We start from the raw sequence: 12,419 nt of genomic DNA, 5'->3' as shown, positions 1-12,419 counted from the left end.
GTTATATATACTACTTGTATATAATATAGTATATATACTACAAATATAGTGTAATACTTAGTATACTATACATATACTTTATATGTATATACTATATATATTATAGACTATATAATTACTATATAATATATACTATATATATTAACATTATAAAGTGCTATATAATATATACTATATAGTATAACACTATATAGTATATAATATATATTATATAATATATATAATATAATATATAGTGTAACAACGTTCGAATGTTATAACCAAAATGTTCGGACGTTTCGATTGACGTCTGAACGTCCGCATGTCATATATATACTACATAATAGATTTACGTTCGCATGTTAACAAAACGTCTGAATGTAAAAGTATCACGTTCGCACGTATGATTTTAAGTCCGAACGTGATATACATAACGTTCGCATGTGGAGTTAACGTCCGAACGTTAATTAATTAACGTTCGGACGTTAACTGTATATAAGGCCAGGCACGACGGTTTCCAGGCCATAACTTGTACGAAACCGGTCCGGAAACTCAAACTCTCTCATCCTCTCCGCCACGCACGCCGCCGCAACCGTTGCCATCCGCCACCGCAACCGTCACTAAAAGGTAATGTGCCCTCTCCCTCTTCTATTTCCTTGCTTTTAATCGGTGGGTTTCAAAAATTCGAAACCCACCGTAGCCCGGTTATAAAACTTGCATTTCCGGCCACCATTCGCAGTAAAATGATAGAATAGGACCGTAGAAACATTTCCCATCTTTTGAAATTCATATTTTGGTTGTTTGTGGCTTCGAAACATGCGTTTTGAAGCTTTCGGTAATGGCTGAGTCGACTCAGCGATTCCGTGTCGTAACGTTCGGACGTCACGACAAAACGTCCGAACGTGTGACCTTTTGTATTCAATACGTTCGCACGTTATATTGTTACGTGCGAACGTATTAGTTTTATGTGCGAACGTTTTTATCCAACGCTTTAACGTAACGTTGGATAAAACGTTCGAACGTAATCCGTTGGTCTTCTTCGGCTAGTAAGAACGTCCTAACGTATGACGATTCAAATTCATTACGTCCGAATGTTTAGGTAATACGTTCGGACGTAATGAACTTATTCGCACGTTTTTATCGAACGTTTGAATGAAACGTTCGATAAAAACGTCCGAACGTTTCATCTTTGTATATTCGGACGTATTTTAACGTGCGAACGTACATTGCATTAACGTTCGAACGTTTACAATATAAAATTTTTTTATATTGTTTCTTTTAGGTATTATTATTTTATATATTGAAAAAGTGAGTTTCTTTAAAAGTTTTACTCGCAAAATTATGTAAATTTATAAGGATGATATTTTAATTTTTAGTATAATCCATATATGTCATAATACGTATGTATCTGTGATTATAATCATTTTTTTAAAATGTTATAACTTATATATTTTTTTTTATTTTCAGGATATGGCTCAGTATATGACGACAAGGAAGCGAGGGAGGGATGGAGGCAATCCGGACATCGCTCGACTGGGGGCACGAACTGTTATGGGGGAACGAGAAATCCTCATTAATGAGTTTGATGAGCTCAGCTGGGAGCGAAAGACGCTGAGAGACGTCTTCGTCACCAGAGGCTGGGGCCCCATATGCACATTGAGGGGAAAGATTTACCCCAAGATCGACCCGAGGGCGATCCTATTACTGCTGAGGTTGGTGACGATGAGCGGGACCAGGATTTCTACATCCTCACTGGCACGGACCGCACAAAGCTCGATAGGCCGAACTCCTTCAGCCAGAATCAGCTGCTGCCTTTCTTTCGCATGTTGCACATTTTTGTTGCAACAAATGTAGACCCGGTGGCACATAAGAGCATATTCAGTCGGGCTCGTGCATAGTTCCTGATTGGCTTGGCACGTGGTGAGTCCATTGACTTGCCCCTTGTTATATTTGAGCGGATCCGTTACGAGGCCAGCATCGTTACCACGGATAATCTCCCGTACGGAGTCATCATCAGCCGCTTATTACTAGCCCGGGGAGTGCCACTCCAGGCGGAGGAGATGGTGATAAACCAGATGAGCCCTATCGACATAACCACACACCGCCGGAGCATTGGACAGGGGAGAGGCTCAGCTCGGCGTCAGTCTGGTCCTACTGTAACAGCCCGCTAGAAATTCAATTTAAGGAATTTCTATTGACTTTAGGAACCTCGTGAAAACTTTGTAAGTTTACACGAATCGACTAATCGCATAAATTTTAGCCTGTCAACATAGTTAGTGTTATCACTCACTATGGTACCAGAAATGCGATTTTAATTATTTGAGATAGTTAAAAGTGTTAGAATATATTATAGTCTACACCACTAGGCTTAATTGAATATTTAGAATTTTTCAGTACTAAGTTTATTACGTTTATTTTTGGAGTGAATAGTAACCTCGGTAAATGTACTGAGCGTAGTGTTTTCAAAATCATAGTGTGAAATGTCCAAATTAGGATAGCGATATTTTATTTGGATACTTGGCAAGATCTTAACCACACATAATGAATAGTATTAGATACTTGGCACAAAGAGAAACCATTAGATGGAATTGTGAAGGAAATCAAGGTGTGAGATCATGACACCTAAGCAAAATACACATTTGAAAAATATCTTAAGAATAGAGATTTAAAATACACATAGAAAGATTTTAGCCACCTTACTCTTCCAAGTCTACTCCACATTTGGAAAATATATTGAGCTGATTTTTATAGATATTATTGGATAGAATATTTTGAGATAATATTTTATAGATATTTTGGGTAGGAGAAAACCACACTCAACTCTCAACTCCAGCCTTATCATCTCCCTTATCTCTTCCACAAGCATCTCCAGCCATCACCCACGAACTTATCTTCATTTACACGTTTCTTTAAAAGAATATCAAACATTCTCTCTCGGACAGCTTTTAGGAGTTCTTTTGCATGCCCATTTCGAAGCTGTTGTAAGTGTTTTATCATAAAGTCTCCTTCATATAAGTTGTTCCTTTTTTAGTCTAGTTTACATGGATATCTTATTTGCCCCATTTGAAGATCATTTGGTCAGTAAAATATTGTGTAAACTATAGAAAGGTCATTATGGGAGATAAACTGGAGAATATGTTATAGTTTGGAGTTTTTGACCAAGCTAATGGATAGATATTGGTCCGAAATTTTTATGGAGTATTGTTAACATGTATATATGACTATTGGTTGAGGATTTTTGCATGATTGAAGGTTTTGATGAAATATTTGCTTAGATTTAGAAACTTAGAAACTGGAAGAAGAAAAACAGTTTCTATTTTGAGAAAGTTTAACTCTTTGGTGGTCTAAACCTATTCTAATGACTTTGATAATTTTATTGGAGGATCCTAAGCATCTTATATACATGTTATAGTATTATTTTGAAGATATTTGATATTAGTTTCAAAGATATGAAATTTTATGCAAAGAGATATTCAGATAAGCCAAAGTGTGGATGTTCTTGGCTAAATTTATGTTTTGGTTAATTTTTAACCATGTGATCTTGAATTAGAAGCTTATATATGTTTTAGGACATCCTTTTAAACCATGTGATGGTTTGGTTTGAAGATCACATATTTATAAGTCATAGATCAAAAGGTTGATCAAAACAAGTTGGAAACAAAAATCAATAGAAATAGCATATGAGAATTTCGGCCTTATGGAGTTTTAATAGTTGTGATTAGTTTTAAATTTTTCTAAATTGATATTTGAGTTGAGGATAAAATTTACATGAGGCATGTAAATTTTGGTGACTTTTGGAGTTAGTATGCAAAATCCTTAAGTTATGGGTAAAAAAGTCATTTTCCTACATGTAGAAAGTAAAATGGAAATTTTACTCTTTAAGTTAGTATTTTTCCATATTTCAAATTATTAGTGATTTAGTACTAACTTTTAGAATCACTAATTACAGTTCCTCGTGATCGCACTTGAGGTTTTATAAGAAACGCGGAGATCGAGGTAAGTTAGCTTTTAACTTACTAGCAGTCTACTGTGTATGTGTGCTAAGTAAAAGAACTACAGTGTATGTATGTATGTTATCATATGTGTCATGCCATGTCAAGTTATCATGTAATTGTCTATTATACAGAATTTATTCTGTCATCAATTTTTATCTGTTACATAATATATTCTGTTATGTATTACTGTACATTACAAGTACGTCATGCTAAGTATGTCATCTATTACATGTAAGTCAAGTCATGTAATATTCACTGTTGCAAGTATGTCATGTTAAATATGTTGTCTATTATATGTTATGCCATGTTACGAAATGTTTCTATCTCAAGTTGGTCATGTATTCTAAGTTATGTTCAAGTCACGTTATGTTACGTCAGGACTTCAGTCCTTTCGTATTCCAGTCACATTTCATCTTGAGTACATTATGATGTGTAGAATACATGGGGCCACAACAACTGTGGAGTATGTATTTAACTACAATTGTGATGCGTAAAATACATGGGGCCACAACAACTGTGGAGTATGTATTTTTCATATTAAGTCAAGTTTGTGTAGAATACATGGGGCCACAACAACTGTGGAGTATGTATTTTTCATGTTAAGTCAAGTTTGTGTAGAATACATGGGGCCACAACAACTGTGGAGTATGTATTTTTAAATGTTAAGTCAAGTTTGTGTAGAATACATGGGGCCACAACAACTGTGGAGTATGTATTTAACTACAATTGTGATGCGTAAAATACATGGGGCCACAACAACTGTGGAGTATGTATTTTTCATGTTAAGTCAAGTTTGTGTAGAATACATGGGGCCACAACAACTGTGGAGTATGTATTTTTAATGTTAAGTCAAGTTTGTGTAGAATACATGGGGCCACAACAACTGTGGAGTATGTATTTTTCATGTTAATTCAAGTTTCAGAGTAAGTTCATGCTAAGTCAAGTTTCAGATCAAGTTCATGTCAAGTCAAGTTCAGTTCATGATTCAATTTAAGCTATGTCAATTATGCTATGTTGTACGCTAAGTTATGCTTTAATTACTTATGAATTTGATTATGCATTTATGCTTTTACTGTCATACATGCATCATTAGTCTGTATGGAAGTTTTTTGTTAACTTGCTGAGATTTGTAATCAAATCTCACTGTGGTAGTCCCAACTACCATTCCTCCCGAATGGTAGATCTTGTTACAGGACCTGAAGGAGGACCAGGAGCTGACCAACTAGACACAGTCGACTGAACGACGGTGCGTCGTTAATGTTAATATAGTAGTTAAATTACTACTTGTACGATGGAGTTGCATCTCCAGTACTTTTGGATCATAACTATTTTGGAATAGTGCTGTGATCTTAGTTATTCAATGGATCTTTATGTATGAAGTATATTTTAAGTATTGGGATATTTTCAGTCTGGTGCATAGTATTGCTAAAGAAAAAAATTATCCGCTGCGAATATTGCATAATGTTAGATGCATGTTAGGATTATTGCATCTTATATGTCATGAACGGGGGCAGGTAACCTTGTGTTGCATGTCTCGACGCTTCAAATGTCCGTCCGATCCCAAACGGAATTTGGCGGCGTCACACCTACGCCAGATCTTGTTCCCCCGACTGAGTCTGGGGCTGATGTTGCTCGCCCGTCGGCGAGTACTAGTCAGCAGCCGGGAGTTACATCTCCTGGGAATGTGCGACCTGCTTGGGTTGGTACAATGATGACAGATATGAAGGCGCATATAGACCGACAGATCGATAGACAGATTGCACATATAGATCAGGCTGTCGCACATCTTGCACATCATGTAGATGTGCTAAACAATAAGGTTGAGACATTGACTGAGGAGTTTCGATCTTTTGTAAACCAACAGTTCTGAAAGTGATTTGTAAAAATTTATCATTCGAACGTTTTTTATTTTCGACATATGTAATGGACACAAATATTTAATGTATGTATTGTGTAGCTTAATTTCTACTCTTAATTTTTTTTTAATATAACGTTACTCAACCTTACTACTAAAAAAAATATATATTATGGTTAATTTATGTAATTTTACATATAACGTTCGAACTTTATCACATTAACGTTCGAACATTGGCGCTAATATATTCACGTTCGCACGTAAATAGTTAAAACGTTCGAACGTTCGCGCTAATTTTTTTACGTTCGCACGTAAATATACATAACATTCGAACGTTACTGTGACGTTCGAACGTATTATGGGAAACGTCCGAACGTTTTGAAATTCTTGCCCAACATTTAGTGACAGTTCTCACAAACCGTCACAGTAAATACGTTTTAGTCACAGTTTGGAAACCGTCACTATTTATAATCTGTCACTAAAAGCCATATTTGTTGTAGTGTATGCTCTATCCTATCACTTCTGTTAGGTCGAAGCGTAAGAATTGAACTAATTGTATTAGTATCAATATATTTAATTCTTCATGTAGTATTGCTACAGCATGCATGCATGCATTAATTGTGGTATATTAATAAAGTACATCCATCCATCCTATTGTACGTACGTACCTGATCATGTGTGATATTTTACTTGTTTTCTGATCGAGTAATAATAGTGATCTGTGTATTGGCAATATTAATTGCTGGTTAAAACATAAAATGCATATATGTATGTATATATCCAAGCATCATATATAGGTTATAGAGACGCGTAAATTTAGACACAAGTCTATATTTTAAAATAATTAATAAAAAATCTGGTGTCTTAAAAAGTGTAAATTACAAAACAAAACAAAAAAAGTAATAATCACAGAAAAATGTTGGTTTGAGGGGTGAGTTGACAGAGTCAAAGTTTGAAGTACTGAGTCTTTTTTTTTTTTTGGTTAATTAATTAAAAAGTTGAGCCAAACCGATCGATCTAAGTTAAGTTGACAGATTTACTTTTGAAGTATTCGCAATTGACATATTGAATTCAAATGAAACTCATGATCACGTATACGTACAGGCGACATCGAAGCAGCTTCCTATATATTAAACGAACATAAACAAATCAGTCCACATATATTATTTACCACCAAAACGCAGACAATTGAAAGAGATAGGAAATTCTGAAATCTCTTCGTGGCAAATATAAAATAAGCGCCCTTCAGTTCATACACCGCAATATGGTTCTGATCATCAATCAGAAGCAGGCTTTGAAGAGGCAGCAGCAGCAGAAAATATCCAACCTGCACAACAATTACCAATCAAATTATCTCTAAAATATATAAGAAAATGTGATAATTAGTACGCTGTGACGTTCTTAATAAGAAGTATACTTAGACAACATACTAATTATCGAGATCATAAACATATATATTCATATAGATTAATTATGAAGGCTTGCCCGGCCGGTACCGTACCACACACGAAGACCTTAGCGTTTGCATCTTAAGCTGCATGCAGTTTGAATCTTGATTCACAACTATATATCCTTCCTATATTTATAATTTAAAACAAACCACAAATTAGTATGATCTCATGTTTTTATTTTCTTGAAGTATTAAATTAAAAAAAAAAATGCGCAAAAGGTATATTAATTATCTATATTCCATGTTTAGATTCCCATGATATTCTCAGCTTTCGACTGAGAGTATCGATCTTATAAGAGATAGCTAGCGGACAGTGGGCAACCGGCCGTCCCAGCTCCTGCCCCCCGCGCGCGCACTTAATTAGTTTGCCATGCGCCGGGAGTGAGGGGGTGGAGTTGAATCACACGTACAAACCATGCAGGAAAACAACCCAGGCCAGATTGATCTGGGATATAGTCAACGGGCTCTGCCGCTCAACAACGACTCGCGGACGGAACGATAAAGAAGTTTAGAGAAATCGTGTGAAGAACGAACGTACCAGTCCTCGACGCAGCCAGTACTTTCTTGGCTGCGGTTTGAAGCATCCGCAGTTGTAGGTTGTTGAGGTGATTCCCATGGACCTGGATGTCTGGCCATCGCACCTTTTAAGGCTGGGCCGACGCGTCCGGCAAAAGGAGTTGGCCCCTGCGGGCCGGAAGAACTCATTTTATCTATCTTGATTGTATGTCGAGGTGATGAAGAGCTAGCAACGCCTTTAATTAACCTGTGAAGGAAGGGACGGAGAAACTAGCCGCTACCTAGCTGCCTCCCTCAACACATACACGTCATTGGCCTGCTAGTCAGGTAAACCAGCCCAAGTCAAGCCAGGTTGGATATTAAAAAACGAGAAATCAAACATACATACATACAGATAATATATTAAACTCAACCAAATTAAATAATTATGATGACTCCTGCTAAATTCATGATATATAAGAAATTAACAAGAAATATAAATACTACCAAAAATATGAAATATAAATATATAATATTCTTTCTTAGAGTACGAAATGTTGAAGAAACCGACAATAACCTTTAATTTTCTCTCATCTACTTGTTAATTAATTAAGTACAATATTAATTCTTCGATTGACCTTTTCTTCTTACTTAATTTTCTAATCATTCATTTCAGAACAAGTTTATTGCGTGTAAACACAAGGACCGTGTCATCTGTACTTATAAAATTCAACCAATTAATTCCAGTATGCAAGTTGATGTTTAGATCTGGATTCCTGTTTGTTATACCGATGTATATTTTTTCTCTATCTACCAGCAAAACATGCTTTAAAAAAGTGAAGTAGTCAATCGTTATAGGTTGGCTTTTTTTAATCAATTATTCTTATTTTTAGTCGCTAACTACAAATTAAAATAATTGATCCAATAACGCTTCTGAACCCTATAGATCAGCGAGAGGGAAAATAGAAGTTAAAAACACTATTTGTTTTTACGTATTTTGTACGTATCATGAGGACTCATCGGACAGCTAGAAGGTGTATCACAAGACATGCACGCACACAAATGAAGAGGGAGCTCAGGGTGGTTAGGGGACCCTTTGACACTCTAGTAAGATCCTTTGACACTCAAGTCAATTCCCGTTTATGAAGTATTTTTCTTGCCTTAAGATTCTGTAAGTTTGATCATATCTCAATAAGGCTTTTTATACTATGTTGTTTGGAATTCTATTGCTTTCATTCCAAGAAATTGTCCCATCGTGCCTCATGCTTCATGCATGTGAACCCACTAGGGTGTATGGTACTAGCCTATGAGCAATAATTACATTGGCGTTGAGCTCTGACTCACTTCTTGGCACACTCTTAGTCAAATTCGGCAAGTCTTGCCCTCCCTTCGTGGGGAGAGCTATAGTTATTCTTTTGGCATGCATTCTCAAGGCTACACCTTCACGACCATCATTTTGACTGCATCTTAGCTTGCTCGATAGCTCCTACCTTTGCTTTCTCTATGTAGAAGTCATGGTTCCTTCCCCCACACATTTCTTAGCAACTATTTTCTAAAGACTTGAGGAGGTGGCTCCTCCTTTGTGACGCCCCCAAATCCCTACATATGGACACGGGAAAATTGAGACGTCCGGAAGATGACAACACGGGTCACCACCCTATCGACGAGTGCCAAGTGTGTGTATAAGCAACAAATATGCAAAAGAAACACGCAGCAGATAACGATAGTCATATAACTAAGTACCAGAATTTTTTCTTAGTTTAATATAAAGCTATTCAAAACATACATAATAAAATATTACAAACTACAAATATTGTTTCAAACCAACCACAAAGCATAAACTTCAACTCAATACTCCGGTGGAGCCGCATCCTCGAGCTCAGCCTCCTCCTCCTCCTCGATCTCTGCACCAAAATCTACGGTACAAAAAATGGTGCTGCAGGTAAGTAAGTCCCAAACATCACAAGATAAAAACATATTAAAATCAACAATATGTATGGATGAATGCAAATGCACATGTCCCACAAAAATTACATATTTCCGCGCACATCAAAAATCTCATTTGGCCCAAAAACATAACTTCACCATTATCCCCGATAATGGCCCAAAACCAAACCATCAGAGCACTGTAGGCGGGAATTGCAGGCGGGACTCTACCACCATCCCTGCTCACCACCGTCTTTACGCGTGCACCATAAGCGGGAATCACAGGTGGGATTCTACCACCGTCCCTGCTTACCATTATTCCTACACACGCACCGTAGGCGGGAATCACAGGCGGGATTCTATCACCGTTCCTGTTTACCACCATCCCTACACATGTCTCTGACTCAAACCAGTCAATCCAACCTTTCACATATACCATAAATCATTTTTCACTTACAAGCCCAGCTTTCATTTTTCAAACACATGTACATGTATGCAACTACACGAAAAACTCGATTTTTCCTTTTTAAACATGAACATACGTGCACTATATAATGCAAATATCAAGGCACAAATATCTCAAACAAATATCAACAATAACCAAACACTTCATCGTCAAATCCATCCGACCCCCGAACTCCTCGGACTCAGTCCGGAATCAACCAACTAGTCAATAAATATATTGTAAAAGCAATAATATATTTAAATCTAAAATAGAGTTTGAAAAATACTTATAGCGCTATACGGTATTTTTCAAAAACTCATGGCGTTGCAAACGGTGGAGAAAAAGCAACGTAACAGTGTATTTTACACTGTGGCCGTGGGTAATAAATTACCCACTTTTGAACGGGGACAAACCAAGACACGAAATTGATAGGGAATGGTATTGAGATGTTTATGAAGCTAAAGGAAGTGAGGTTTGGCCGTGAGTAGTGGTGGAAACGGCGGTGGAAGCGGAAAAAGCCCAAATCGGAGTTGAGCTTGTGGGAGCTGCTCTGGCAACGGATCAGGGCTGGAATTGGGTGGTTTAGGATGGCAAGAGGTAGGGGAAGAAGATGTGAAGAGGTGGTGGCCGGAGGTGGAACGACGGCGCCGAAAAAGCTCAAAAACCGTGTGGCTTGAAGGAACTCGTGGCAGCTAACGGTGGCTCGGATGGAGGTGAAACTTGGTGGGGATGTTCACCGGTGGGAGAGGAAGAAAACTGGGTGGGTGGTGTCAGCCACGTCGCCGGCGAGCGGCAGTTCTGGGTGGTCAAAGGGTCGGCGACGGGAAGGAGAAAGGGGACAACTCGGGCACGCGGGAGAGAAGAGAAAAAGAAGAAGAAAGAAGAAAGAAAGAAGAAGGAAAGAAAAAGGAAAAAGGAAAAAGGAAAAAGGGAAAGAGAAAAAAGGGGAAAAAAAAAGAAATGAGATCCAATTTTCACTCCGGAAACCAAACAAACCGATCCGCCAAAAACAATTTTAAAAACATAATACAACTAAAATAAATTAAACACTACAACAAATAAAATAAAAATCAATTTAAAATACAATAATTTAAAATAAAGAACTAATATATAATTAAATTAAAAACAACTCCTTCAGTGAAAATACACTTAAAAATGGGTCATTACATCCTCCATCCTTAAAACAAATTTCGTACTCGAAATTTGCAAAATCAACCATCAGCACCAAAAAGATACAAGATACAACTCTGAACATATTTGAGAAATACATATCATCACCAACACCCAACAAATTCCAATAGTTATTATCTTCATATCATAACTTGTTAATATCAACAACGTCTCTGCTTTACCGTCCAAACTTCCATCCTATTCCAACTTTGGTAACCTAATAGCCATTTCCAAAGTTAACCATCAATAAACAAAATTTGCACGACCACAAGATTAATCTTCTATTAAAACTCCAAATCACTACTAATTCCTCAAAATCAATACAAAATTTGAATATCTAGGTATTTCCAAAAATCATGCTTTCACGCGCACTCTGATAACTCACCAAAATACATAAAGTCTATATCCTCAAAAAATTAACATCATGAAGTACAAGCTCAATCCACACCTAATCACAAGAAAACCTTTACCACATTTCTATAGATCGAAGATAATATACCTCCAAAACTACAAATCTTCACTCATTAATCAGTGGGCCATCGTTGCCCTAATCAACCTCCAGGCCCCAAATTGAAAACACATAACACCATCCCAAAATACACCTACCTCTTCTAAAGATAAGGAACATATCCAAAAGGCCCAAGTCCTTCCCGGCCAACCAACGAGAGCGCCTATAACTTCTATCCGATATCCCACACTTCAAGCTCATTACCTATATTTTGAATAACATCTACTCTTGCAATATCTACCTCACTATAAACAACCATTGACTTCAAGTCGCAATTAATTCTCAACATAAACACAACAATTGTTACAAACCATCATCCCAATGGGTAAACCGCTTCGACTGCACATTCCGTTCAACTTACCAAACAACTCAAAGCCAAAATCTCTTGAATTTAATATTATCACACAGATTCCTCTTCAACTCCTACCAAGTCAAAAATAGATGAGACTAGGACCAGCACTCTCCGAAATCCATACACACATACTATTACTACTCGTCGATCTCATGCACTCCTAGCCAACACCAAAAATCATTCAAACGTACAAGTGATCCATTCCCAAAAGTCTACGGATCATGTAGCCTCAAATTCAATCGTA

At 37.0% G+C, this 12,419-nt stretch overlaps 1 long non-coding RNA gene across 1 annotated transcript; it reads right to left on the bottom strand.

The window, feature by feature from the left end:
- Positions 1-6,851: 6,851 nt before the first annotated feature.
- On the bottom strand, positions 6,852-8,029 carry LOC122312927. Its single transcript, XR_006243231.1, has 2 exons — positions 7,818-8,029; positions 6,852-7,156 (listed from the first exon to the last, which is right to left on the bottom strand). It is a non-coding gene; the product is annotated as an uncharacterized LOC122312927 (long non-coding RNA).
- Positions 8,030-12,419: the final 4,390 nt, after the last annotated feature.

The sequence above is a fragment of the Carya illinoinensis genome, chromosome 6 (assembly GCF_018687715.1).
Source record: "Carya illinoinensis cultivar Pawnee chromosome 6, C.illinoinensisPawnee_v1, whole genome shotgun sequence".
Taxonomy (NCBI): Eukaryota; Viridiplantae; Streptophyta; class Magnoliopsida; order Fagales; family Juglandaceae; genus Carya; species Carya illinoinensis.
The sequence above is the reverse complement of the archived record's forward strand: the minus strand, read 5'-3'. Positions and strand labels throughout refer to the sequence as shown.